General features: G+C 47.9%; 1 protein-coding gene across 4 annotated transcripts in view; it reads left to right on the top strand.

The window, feature by feature from the left end:
* KCTD6 (potassium channel tetramerization domain containing 6) overlaps nucleotides 1–12,998 on the top strand; it is a 50,541-nt gene that overhangs the window by 28,668 nt on the left and 8,875 nt on the right. Inside the window, exon 1 of one of the 4 annotated variants that reach the window (XM_081246545.1) lies at nucleotides 10,560–10,724. The exons of 2 other annotated variants lie outside the window; for them this stretch is intronic. The gene's annotated coding sequence lies outside the window, so the exon portion shown is untranslated. Of the gene's footprint in view, nucleotides 1–10,559; nucleotides 10,725–10,947; nucleotides 11,009–12,998 lie in introns of those variants that run through there. One more of the 4 variants, XM_081246544.1, reaches the window with a different exon arrangement.

Raw genomic sequence — 12,998 nt, 5'->3', positions numbered from 1 at the left:
CAGGAACTGAAGCCCACTTCTCAGGGATAAGCAAGAACTGTGCCTGGTCCCTTCCACAAGAAGGGTTATATGGCTAGGGGACCTTATGGGTACAGCATAGTGGGGAGGGGGACTTGCAGTTAGGCCATTTAAGGTCCTCCCAATTTTATCAGATGTCAAGGCAGCACATAATATTGAACTTTAATGTTAGGGCTTAACACCACAGGGATGGATGTGGGCTATATATATGTGGCAGATGACCATCCATCTGAGCAACCATCCCTTCCTGCCTTCTGTCATCCATCCATCCATCCATCCGTCTGTCCATCCATCCATCCGTCCGTCCGTCCATCCATCCATCCATCCATCCTCTATATCTTCCACAAAAGATTGACATTCTTTCTGCTTCTCTGCTTGGTTTCCATGGTGCCCAGCTCATAGTTGTTTGTGAGTGGTCAACATTTGGATCAGACCTTCTAGTCTTGTCGCCAACTCTTCACCTTTTTCTACTCTGCACTAGCCAGTAGAGTCAACTCATTGACTCTGGAATGTGCTTTTTTCTGTTCTGCTTCTTCTTTTGCTAGAACCATCCTCCTGTCTTCTCCGCTTGTCCAAATTCCCCCTCCCTTGAGCCAAATCCCTCATCATTCAAACACATCTTCTCTCCCTTCCCTGAATTCTGGTTCTTTTTTTTTTTTTTTTTTTTCTTTTTGCGGTATGCGGGCCTCTCACTGTTGTGGCCTCTCCCGTTGCGGAGCACAGGCTCCGGACGCGCAGGCCCAGAGGCCATGGCTCACGGGCCCAGCCGCTCCGCGGCATATGGGATCCTCCCAGACCGGGGCACGAACTCGTATCCCCTGCATCGGCAGGCGGACTCTCAACCACTGCGCCACCAGGGAGGCCCGAATTCTGGTTCTTTATGTCAGCCCAGAACCTTCGTGGCAGTTGCTTTGTGTGAGTGCATAACCACACACTCCTGGGTGTCACAGCAATTAAATCATCGAAGTCCTGTGAAAAATATCCATGATATAGATACAAAAGCAGTATGACTAGAATCTCGAAGTGAACATTTATCTAGCACCTGGCATGTAGAAGGCACTCAATAAAAAAGTGTAGAAATGGTCAATAAAACACCTGAATAGCCTTAAAATTCTGAACATTATTTTTAAAAGGCTGCGTATTGAGTGATATGCAGAGATTTTCAGGGCTCAGAGAAATGATTTCTCTTTTTCAATCTAGGTCACCGTTTAACTGGCTTCAACATTTGCTGCATGCACCCTTAGAATTTTCACATTACCTATGCACTATCTATGTTATTACTAACATGTTTCTTTAAACTGATTCATTTTAAAACCTATTCTAGATCTAAGCAATAGTATCTGTGACATCGGGGGCTTTATGTGCTAGTTATTTTCATGTATCTTAGAAAAAATACACAATTAAGATATCAAATAATTGTCTATGTGACACCTAAACTTATTTTATGTGACACACTTGGGAATCTCTAATCTTGCTATATTAATATCTACATAATTTATGATAAAAAGCCAGTCAGACACAAAAGACTACTATTGTATGTTTACTATTGTATGCTTTTTTTTTAAAGGACTGACAGCTTCCATTCCTTCCCCATGTATGCTTTTATATGAACATTTTAGTAAAGGCAAAACTCTAGAGACAGAGGGAACAACAGTAGTTTCCTGGAGCTAGGGATGGAAGTGGGGATTGACCTTGAACAGGCACCAGGGAAATTTCTGGAGTGACGGAAATATTCTAAAACTGGATGGTGGTGATGATTGCACACTGTATGAATTTAGAAGAATTCATCAAACTCTATATTTAAAATGGATACATTGAATCTTTTGTAAATTGTATCTCAAAGAAGAAGGAGGAGGAGGAGAAAAAGAAGAAAGAAAAGAAATAATCAACAAGGAGGGGGCAAGATGGGGCTTCTGGAGTCCTGGTGATGTTCTGTTTCTTGATCTGGGTGTTGGTTACAAGGTATGTTCACTTTGTGAAAAACTAATCAAACCATTCATTTATGCTTTATGCACATTTTTTATGAATGTTATATCCCAGTAACAAAATTTACTAAAAAGAAGAAAAAAATCAGCCAAGGTAGGGCCACCATTTCTTTCCAAGTAATAAAAAGTTATTACTTTCCTGTTTATTATTTTGTATAATCACATTGCCCTGCCAATTTACTTTCATGATGTTAGGTGTTCAGGTTTTGTGTGTCTTAATACAGAAAGGGTTATAAAAAGATACATTTAGCTACTCATACAAGTGCTATAAGAATGTCAGCAGAAGCAATTGTTTCTTAATTATTCATTGCAATTATCAACATGGACAATATTCAACTTGCAACCAAAATAAATAGATGTTTTAAGAGACCTTGGTGGAACAATCAAATCATCAGTCTCAAAAAGTAACCCCCTCTCTCAGCCCAGTTCTCCAACTGCCTGCCAGAGTTTCAATTCTATATTTATCTCTTCAAATCAGCAGTATAGCAATTAGTTATTATAATAAGAGTTACCAATTTATTGTGTGCCGACTTTATGCCAGGCCCTGCATTATCAGAGTTTTTCTTTTTTTCTTTTATTTTATTTTATTTTTTTTTGCTTTATAACAAATTTAATCAGTTATACATATACATATGTTCCCATATCCCCTCCCTTTTGCGTCTCCCTCCCACCCTCCCTATCCCACCCCTCCAGGTGGTCACAAAGCACCAAGCTGATCTCCCTATCAGAGTTTTTCTTACTTTAATTGCCCCACTTCATTTTCACAACAACTCTGCCACAGAGTTGTTTTATTCTACTTTATAGTAGAGGAAACTGAGGCTGAGGGGTCCAGGCCCACATTGCTGGTGAGTGACAGGGCCAGAGAGCCAGCTGGAGTCCCACCCAGTGTGCTTTGCTCTGTCTGGGACCTGACGTCAGTAACAGGAAATAAGTGGCACGTGTAGAACTCTGAATCCCAAAACATGGCTCTTTACACGGTTACTATAGTTACTTCTCTACACGATGCTCTTGTTTTTTGCCAGGATAATGATGGATCCACTATTAGCCATTGAGGTGTTGAACCTCCACCATCATGAAACCCGAGGACATTTCAGTAGGTTTAAAATAGTGTTCCTGCCTTTTAATCAGACCTTTTATTTCAGAAGCCCCTGGGATATTAACAGATCCTGTACTATGGAAGCTTTACAAATATTGTTATTTGCACCTTGTGTAAAACATAGGGGCTTTCTAAAGGTAATACGGCTGAATTTTAGGCAGAGTCCCACAGGACTTCTTATAAAAGCGATGCATTTGGGTGGGGGGGGTGTACACAGGTGCTCCCTCAATGCGTTGAGGGAGGGAGAGGGCATCCAGGCAGGAAGACATGTGGAAAGAGAGGACTTGGGTGTATTAGGAAGAAGAGACTCAGCCTGAGAGGGGCAGGACAGAGGGGACAGGAGCTGTGCTTTTCAAGTGAATAAGGCTCTTGCTAAACTAGCAAACCCATGTGGAGGAAGTGGTTTGGATTAGGAATGGGACAGGAGGACAACCGAGGCCTGAAATGTGTTATTGACAAGCATTTAGAGCACTGAGCTGTCAGGGAGAATAAGAACTCAGAATCTGGAGTTGTCTTGCCTCCTGTGTGCCAGCTGGCCATGCTATGGTCAGGCAGCTTTATTCCCTTTTGGCATTTATGGACTCTCAAGGCCTGTGAACTTTGCACATATGGCACACTAAGACACACACAGGACTAAAGACAGAAGCCAGATCTTCTGATCACTTTAATTACAGAGTCATAATGGTGAAGAGGATGGTGACATCCAAGGAGAACCACAGGGCCTCTCTCTCACCACTGGTGAGAACCAGATTCCTTCCCCTGGTTCTGTAGCTCCCAGCAGAGTTTTGGAAGCAGATTAAAGAGAAAATCAGTACTAATAGGTAATTAGAAACCTTATAAAGAGGAAAAATGCTCTCATCAAATTTACCAAAGCACCTCCATGGCTGGAAGTGGGGAAGGCATTGGAAACCTCGCCGGTAGCAAGGGCCACTTGTGCCAGCGGTTGGCCTAGAGGCTGGGGCAAGTGTGCAGACGGACTGGAGCTGGTCCCCAGGGGTGGAGCAGGGAGACTGTTTAGAAGCGTATTTCCCAGTCAGCAGCCAGTGGGTAAAAGGCTAAGGAAAGCCTTTTACCAGCCCCAAGAGAACCTCAGCTGGTGAAACCAGTGGCACAATGACCAAAGGTGACTGAGGTGACTGAGACACACACACACAAAAGAGACAGGACCCACCACCAAGAAAGGCTGAGTTGAGTGGGTTTCTCCACTGGCCATCCACTTGGCTATTCAGAATACCCCAGGAGGGTAGTTGGGAGGAGTTCGGCAAAGTCTTGGGTCCAGATAATCCATGCAATTAGCTGCTTTCAGGTCCCTTTCCTCTTGGGGTCCCTTGGGACCACCCGTGTCCATCTTGGGAGGGGTGGTGGGAGGTAATTGAATGACCACAGGTGGCTGAGTGTAGGTTTAGCCCCCAGGTGACCTGCTTGGACTTCGATAGCGGCGTGAGGGGCTCTGAGTGACAGAGGTGAGGTGGGGTGGGAAGGGGTGCTCCCCGCTGTGGGTAATCATCCAAGAGATTCATGCTGCTTTGGGGGCCGAGTTTCATTTGCTGGTTCCTTTTCCTATCTTGTTTACTGTTTTCTCTTTGGTGCTCTTTCATTTCTCTACTCAGTAAACCATACTGCCCAGGGTTATGGCCAGGGTTGTCCCAGGTGAAGCAGGACACCCTGAGTGAAGACTGAGACACAGCCTTCTCTGTCAGCAAGGTCACATTCCAGCTGGTAATGGACAGCCATAAATGGAGTGAGTGTTTATGCTCAGTGGGGGTGAGCAGGGGTGGTGGTTTGGGAGCCCAGGGATGGGGAGGGGTTGAGGCCAGGGAGGTCTCCCAAAGGAGACCAGTTGCCAGATAAAATACAGGACGGCTTGTATTTAATGCAATATTTGTGACATACTTACACTTAAGCAATTATTTATTGTTTATCTGAAATTCAGATTTAACTGAGCATCCTGTGTTTTCATTTGCTAAACCTGGCAATCCTAGTTCCTGATGAATATACAGGAGTTAGCTGAGTAAATAGAGGGACAGGAGGAAAGGGCATCCTGTGGAGGGAACAGCATGTGCAAAGACCTGGTGGTGACCATGCCTCACTTAAGGAACTGAACATTGTCCAGTGGCTGCAGCATGGAGTCCAAGGGGAAAGGGAGGGGGCAGAGAGAAGGCACTGAACTGTCACCTGGTTGTTGAGGATGTGCTAGGTGCCAGGCACGTTGTGAAGATCTAGGGTGCCATTGTGAGCCAGACAGACACAGCTTCTGCTCTCAGGGAGCCCATGGTTCAGCTGAGCAGCAGTGAGGGGAGGAGGGAAGGACAGGCACTGTGGAAGTTATAGCTGGGGGACATCAGCCTGGCTGGGAGGTCAGGGAAGGTCAGAAGGGCCTCTCTGAGGAGATGACAACATGCTGAAGGACGAGGAGACAGGCTTGCCCCAGGCTGGGGGAAGCGTGTTTTAGGCTAAGGGAACAGCATTAACAGAAGCCCTGAAGTGAAAAAATGTGCAGCGGGTCCCGGATGCCAAAATGTGGCAGAGGGGCTGGGGTCCTGAGAGAGAGAAGAGGTGCAGAGGATGGGGCTGAACAAGTGGGCAGGGGCCGGATCCTGAAGGCAGTGGGAGCCACTGAAGGAGTTTAAAGCAGGCAGGGTGACACAACCAGCTTTGTGTTCTTTGAGGTGACTCACGGTGGAGAGAAGAGGACGGATGGGTAGTGTGGCGGCAGAGAGAATGAGGGAGGCCAGGAGGGGGCTACTGCAGATGCCCAGGATGGACAAGTTGGTGGCTTGGCCTGGCGCGATGGTGGTGGAGATGGAGAGAGAGGGAAGGAGAGATGGATCCAGGCTGCACTGAGGAGGAAGACTTGGCAGGGCTGGGTGATCTGGCACCGGGATGTGAGGGGGTGGGAGTCGCAGGCATGACTCAAAGCTTCTAGTCTGGACAGATGGGAGGATGGTGGCACCACTTGCTGAGCTGAGCTGGGGACTTGGGAGGCTTGGGGGTGGTGAGGCGAGAGGGTTCAGGTCTGCACTTGTTGAAGGTGAGGAAGCTGGTGGTGGACCACGGAGGACAGACTGTGAACGAGGAGAAACCCGAGGGGAGACGAGCAGAGCTGTGTTCAAATCTCTCTTCTCAGACTTGGCTGTGTGGCCTTCATCACCGACTTCACCTCTCCTTGCCTTCGTTTTCTCACCTGTATTCATGGGATGATGTGGGTCGTCTTCATAGTTGTGAGGGTGTGGTGGGAAGCCTCCAAGATCACCCCTAATGACCCCGACTCCTGGTATTCAGGTCCTTGTGTGGTACCCTCCCACACTGCAATAGGGTTGGTCTGTGAGACCAAGAGACTATACGTATGTCACTTTCAAGGCTGGGTTATAAAAGACATTGTGGCTTCTCTCTTAGATTGCTTGCTTTGGGGGACGCCAGCTGCCAGGTTGTCAGGAGAGGCTCATGTGAAGAGGAGCTACCGCATTCTGCGAAAAACTACATGAGTGAGCTTGAAGCAAATGTTCCTGCCCCAGCCAAGCCTTCAGCTGACTGCAGCCCCAGCTGACATCTAGACTGCAAGATCCGCTACCTACCTAATCTGCTTCCAGAGTCTTGACCTTCAGAAACTGAGATAAGAAACGTTTGTTGGTGGACTTCCCTGGTGGCGCAGTGGTTAAGAATCCGCCTGCCAATGCAGGGGACACGGGTTCGATCCCTGGTCCAGGAAGATCCCACCTGTCATGGAGCAACTAAGCCCGTGTGCCACAGCTACTGAGCCTGAGTGCCACGACTACTGAAGCCCATGCGCCTAGAGCCCGTGCTCCACAACAAGAGAAGCCACCACAATGAGAAGCCCGAGCACCTTAACGAAGAGTAGCCTCTGCTCGCCACAACTAGAGAAAGCCCGCGTGCAGCCAAAAAAAAACAAAAACAAAAAACAAAAAAATGAAACGTTTGTTGGGAATTCCCTGGCAGTCCAGTGGTTAGGACTTGGCACTTCCACTGCCTGGGACTGGGTTCAGTCCCTTGTCGGGGAACTAAGATCCCTCAAGCTGCATGGTGCAGCCAAAAAAGAAAGAAAGGTTTGTTGTTTTAAGCCCCTAAATTTTGGGACAACTTATGATGCAGCAATAGAGGACTGATCCAGAGGATAAAAGCACTTAGCATAGTGCCTGGCACATAGTAGGGGCTTTAGGAAATGCAGCATCTGTAGGTCTGGAGTTATGGATTTGGGAATCTTTGGGCTTAGAGACAAGAATGGAATCCACAGAGGTGGCTGAGCCAGTCCACAGGGAGGAGTAGATGGAGAAGAGAGTATGGCCTTGGTCAGAAACCTGGGCTTAAGGAATGGGTAAAGCAAGAGGAGGAGCATCTCCATGAGTCTAAGAGGAAGGAGGAAAACTAAAACAGGGCTCGGGGAAGAGGTTGTCCCAAGGAGAGTGTGGTCAGTGACATCACTATAGGGAGGCCTGAGAGGAGATCTAAGGAGCGTCTTTTGGATTCTGCAACAAGGAGTTTTCTGGTGGCCCCACAGGAGGCCCTAAGGTCAGATTGAAAGCTGTGGGTCGGTATATAAGGGTAAACACTTTCCACCCCCAAGCCCCAGACCAAGATGGTTTATAGGAGAATCCTATAGAAAATCCAAACTACAGAAAAACCCCAATCTTATAGAAGCTGCTCTAGTGAGTAGACACTGATTCCTTAATTTATTTTTTTAAATTTATTTATTTATTTATTTATTTATTTGGCTGCCTCGGGTCTTAGTTGCGGCACGCAGGATCTTTGTTGCAGTATGCAGATCTTTCATTGCGGCACGCGGGCTCTAGAGCGCTCGGGCTCAGTAGTTGTGGTGCATGGGCTTAGCTGCCCTGTGCCATGTGGGATCTTAGTTCCCCAACCAGGGATTGAACCCCACGTCCCCTGCATTGGAAGGCGGATTCTTAACCACTGGATCACCAGGGAAGTCCCCCCTTAACTTATTTTATGAGGCTCATGTAACTTTGATAGCAAAATCAGACAAAGAGAGAATAAGATAGGAAAATAGTAGGCATATCTCATTCATAGATGTGGACACAAAAACTCTAAATTATTAGCAAATGAAATCCAGCACTATATTGGATAAAAAAGCACATCATCAAGGAATGCATGGATAGTTTAATATAGTAAAATCCATGGTGGTAATTAATTACATTAGGGGGGAAAATCTCACATTTGATAAAATTCAACACCCATTCATAATAAAGCAGAATGGTACATCCTTACTTTGATACAGGGTATCTACCAAAAATCTACAACCAACACCATATTTAATGGTGCCATATTAGAAGCAGTCAAGAATAAGATAGAAATGTCACTATCATCATTGTTACTCAACATTGTGCTGGAGATTTTAGTGCAGTAAAATAAGGAAAAGGAAATAAAGACTGGACAGGAAGATACCAAATGTTATTACTTACAGACTCTATAACTACTTACATAGAAAATTCAAGAAAGCCTGTAAATTTCCTAGAACTAAATTAGAACTAAAAAAGAGTTTGCTGGAGATAAGATTATTATATAATATGAACTACATTTCAATAACCATCAGTATGTTATAAAATACAAATTTGAAAATATAATTTACAATGGTATTAAAAACTTTGAGATGTGTAGGAATTGTACTGAGAAAACCTCTGACAAAATTAATTCCTCTCAGTTTTTAGTTGAGGAAATAGAAGCCCCGAGAGGAGAAATGACTCCTCCAAGGACACCAGTAAGCCAGGGACAATTTTGGATTTTCAGTGGCACCAAATCCTGGAGATCTGTGTTGGCTAATTTCAGCATTACCTTTCTTTTGTAAAAAATTAAACTCGTATTTTTCTGATTATAAATTCAGCATCCGTGCATTCTAGAAAACACAGAAAATTCAGAAGAACATTTGGAAGTAGTTAAGTCACTAATATTCCCATCCTACTGCCTAGAACCAGGATCAATGATTTCGGGTATTTCCTTCAAAATTTTTGCCTGTGTATATTTACATTTTTAAAAATAAAATTGGGATTATACCATGTATACCATTTTGTGCACTGCTTATTTTCACACACATTTCCCTGTATCCTCACCTAGTCTTTTTGAATATGATAATGTAGCACTCAGTTATGTTGATGAAGCATATGTCATTTATTTAACCTGTTGAGTTTTCAGAGAAAAACCAAGTATCAGATATGACTGTGATGATCCTGCAGATAAAAGTTAAGCCCCAGGGCTTCCCTGGTGGCGCAGTGGTTGAGAGTCCGCCTGCCGATGCAGGGGACACGGGTTCGTGCCCCGGTCTGGGAAGATCCCACATGCCGCGGAGCGGCTGGGCCCGTGAGCCATGGCCGCTGAGCTTGCGCGTCCGGAGCCTGTGCTCCGCAACGGGAGAGGCCACAACAGTGAGAGGCCCGCGTACCGCAAAAAAAAAAAAAAAAAGTTAAACCCCAGAGGCAGCTCACGCAATCGCAGCCATGAAGCGCAGGTGAGTTTCCAAGGCAAGTGGTTATCCTGCTGAAGGGGAAATGGCAAAAACCATCACATACCTGGTTCCACCTGGAAAGGGATGGAGATCTGGTTAGCAGGTAGTGAATGGGATTTGGAAAGACGCTATGCTTGGAGACCAATTAGCTCTGAGACTTTAGGTAATTCCCCACTCTTTGCAGCCTTGGCTTCCTTTGTGGCGGTAGCGGCGCCAGCTTCATCTAGGGCCGGCTCCTTCAGGCCTCAGAGCCTTTGCACTAGTCGTTTCCTCTGCTGAAGTCACTCTGCCCTTCTCCCCACCTGGCTGCCTTTCACTACTCCGCTGACAAGGCTGGAGAGGCGACCTTACTACCTATCCCACAGAAGGCAAGGCCAGGAGGTGCTCTGGCCACAGTCCCGGAGTCCAGATCTTCCATAGCTACTGTATCTGAAGCAGAGGTCCCCTCCCCTTATTCTCCAACTGATTCATGTACCTCCCAACATTTATAATCATAACTTGTCTTTATTTTGGCTACTGGCTGTTTCCTTGGGTCTTTTCTGTTTTCTCCTCTCAGGACGCCCCACCTTCTTGGTGGCCGCTTTATTCTCCAGGCCTGGAACATGGGAGTTCTCGGGGCCCCATGAGAGTTCGTGAAATGACAAGAGAAACAACTGTGGGGACCCTAGGCCTGAGAACTTAGCGAAAACTGACGGGATCTGGGCTGATCCCAATCTGCAGGCGGAGGCGGGACATCGGGCGGATTCTGGGCGGAGCGCGGGGGAATTTGGGCGGAGCCTCAGGGGCTCGATTGGGGCGTCGGGGCGGGGCTTCGGGTCTGCTGCGGAGCCTGTCTGACCTAGGCGCCCAGGCTACGCCTGATTGAGTTGCTCTGGCCGCTCGGCCCTCCGGCTACCATCCCACGCCGCCGTTAGGGGGCGTCTGCGCTCGTGGCGCCGCGTCTCGGCTGGGTAGGCGCCGCCCGCGCCGGGCGGCAGGAGCCGCAACTCCGGGCGCGGGCTCAGTCGTCCCTGCTGCCGCCGCCGCCGCCACTGCCGCTGCCGCCGGGCGCGGGCTCACTCGTCCACGCGCTCTCGTTCTCCGGCCGCCGGCGTCTCCCGGCCCGGCCACCACCGCCTCCCGGCCCGGCCACCACCGCTCCTGCAGCGCAGTGAGTAGTAGGGGCGGGCCCACGGCTTGGGGGCCCGGCTCGGGAGGGCCGGGCACTAGCAGAAGCCCGCGCGGAGCATCCCGGGGAGCGGGGTTGAGGGGAATCCGGGCGGCGGCGGGGCCGCACTGAAAGGACCGTGGGGAGCCCGGGCGGCGCGCTCCGGGGCTGGCACGAGCCCGCGGCGGGCTGGCTGCGGCCGGGGACCGGCCTTGGGCGGAGGTTCCGGGCCCCGCCCGGGTGCGGGGGGGACGTGCGGGTTCGGCGGACCCGGGTTCCAGGCCCGGGTGCGTGCCACCCTCCCGGCCCCGAGAGCCTCCCGTCCCACGCCGGGGCCGGATCGGGGCGGGGGATTCCTCCTGCGGGCAACAGCAAAGCCCGGCCCGGATGGGAGCACCTCGAGGTTTGCTCGAAAATGATTGTTTGGGGTGGTGCTTATTGGCCACCGTTTGCCTTAATTTAAAGCCTACGGTAGGGCTTCTGAGCCCTGCCTTAGGAGATTTTCCACCCCAAAGAGATTGATTGCAGCTGAGTTCTTTATGCTCAGATTTGTGTGTGTCAGGGCATTTTTAATGCTGGATGTCAGAGGTGATAAATGGCCGTGGAAAGGGGGAGCCCCTGAAGCACCTGCCGGGCTATCAGTGGTGGAGGCTGTGTCTGGGGGGTGGGACTCGAGAAATGAAACAGAGATCCTGTTTGGTTATTCTGCTGAAGTTATCATGTTTCTGCAAGTATACCAGTTCTAGAACAAGTTGATAATTCCAATTTTAGGGCTTTGTGATAGGAGAGGTTTGAGTGGTCAAGAGACCCGAGGTGACCTGGTTTGGCTAAGAATGTTTGGGGTAGCCTAAGTGTCCCTTGCTCTTTCCCCTTGGCATGTTCATTTTCTTGCCGTCACAAATGCTTAGGTACATGAATGATCCCAATATAGGAAAGAAGGGAGGGGCCAGCATTTAGCACAGGACTGAGCCCAAGATTGAGATGTTTTCAAATGAACAGATGTGTAGCTAGGAAAAGGAAAATCTTTTTACCTGCATGGTTGGCAGGCTGAGAGAACTTGCCGTTTGGCTGAGAACTATCAGGCCATACTAATACTTCATTTTGTTTAACACCATAGATATTAAGGATTGACGGTCAGGGACCGCCATAGATGTCATTTCTAAGGTTTGTGGGATTTGAATTTTCATAAATCATATTTTAAAGCATTACTGCATAAAGGAATTCTAGGGTTCTGTGAATCCCTCAGTGTGTCTTGGATTTTGATATTTGGAGTCTGTTTAAAATGGAATACACATATTTATTTGGATTTGGTTTTCCTTTGGAGATAATCCTGAGTCATGCTTTAGAGAAGTTCCTTCTGTGATGAAGAGCTCAGCTGTCTGGTGGTCTCTGTGGAAGCCAGATGCTTCCCTTTACCTGTAGTTCTCCCTTCTGGAGCTCGGGGGAAAGGAGGATGGTGTCCGGGAGACTGGAAGCAGATTAAGAGGCCTTCTCTTCATGTATGCCCTGTCTCCATGCCCATGCTCTAAATGACTTGTGTTCACACTCTCAAGTTTCTCAATTTACCACAGAAATCTTATTTATGCTACTGCCACTAGTATTTTCACATTTGTTTGATACTTGTCAGTTTACCAGTGTTGTTTTTTTTAAAAATAAATTTATTTATTTATTTTGGCTGCGTTGGGTCTTCGTTGCTGTGCACAGGCTTTCTCTAGTCGCGGCGCGCGGGCTTCTCATTGTGGTGGCTTCTCTTGTTGCGGAGCACATGCTCTAGGCGCACGGGCTTCAGTAGTTGTGGCACATGGGCTCAGTAGTTGTGGCTCACGGGCTCTAGAGTGCAGGCTCAGTAGTTGCGGCACATGGGCTTAGTTCTCTGCGGCATGTGGGATCTTCCCGGACCAGGTCTTGAACCCGAGTCCCCTGCACTGGCAGGTGGATTCTTAACCACTGCGCCACCAGGGAAGTCCTACCAATGTTTTTTTTTTTTTTTTTTTTTACAACTTTATTGGAGTATAATTGCTTTACAATGGTGTGTTAGTTTCTGCTTTATAACAAAGTGAATCAGTTATACATATACATATGTTCCCATATCTCTTCCCTCTTGCATCTCCCTCCCTCCCACCCTCCCTATCCCACCCCTCTAGGTGGTCACAAAGCACCGAGTTGATCTCCCTGTGCTATGCGGCTGCTTCCCACTAGCTAGCTATTTTACGTTTCCTACCAATGGTTTTTGATTCATGATCTCATTTTCTTTTCTGCAAGAAGCAGCTGGGCATA

The sequence above is a fragment of the Mesoplodon bidens genome (assembly GCF_964165515.1).
Source record: "Mesoplodon bidens genome assembly, chromosome: 10".
NCBI classification, from domain to species: domain Eukaryota; kingdom Metazoa; phylum Chordata; class Mammalia; order Artiodactyla; family Ziphiidae; genus Mesoplodon; species Mesoplodon bidens.
The sequence above is the reverse complement of the archived record's forward strand: the minus strand, read 5'-3'. Positions and strand labels throughout refer to the sequence as shown.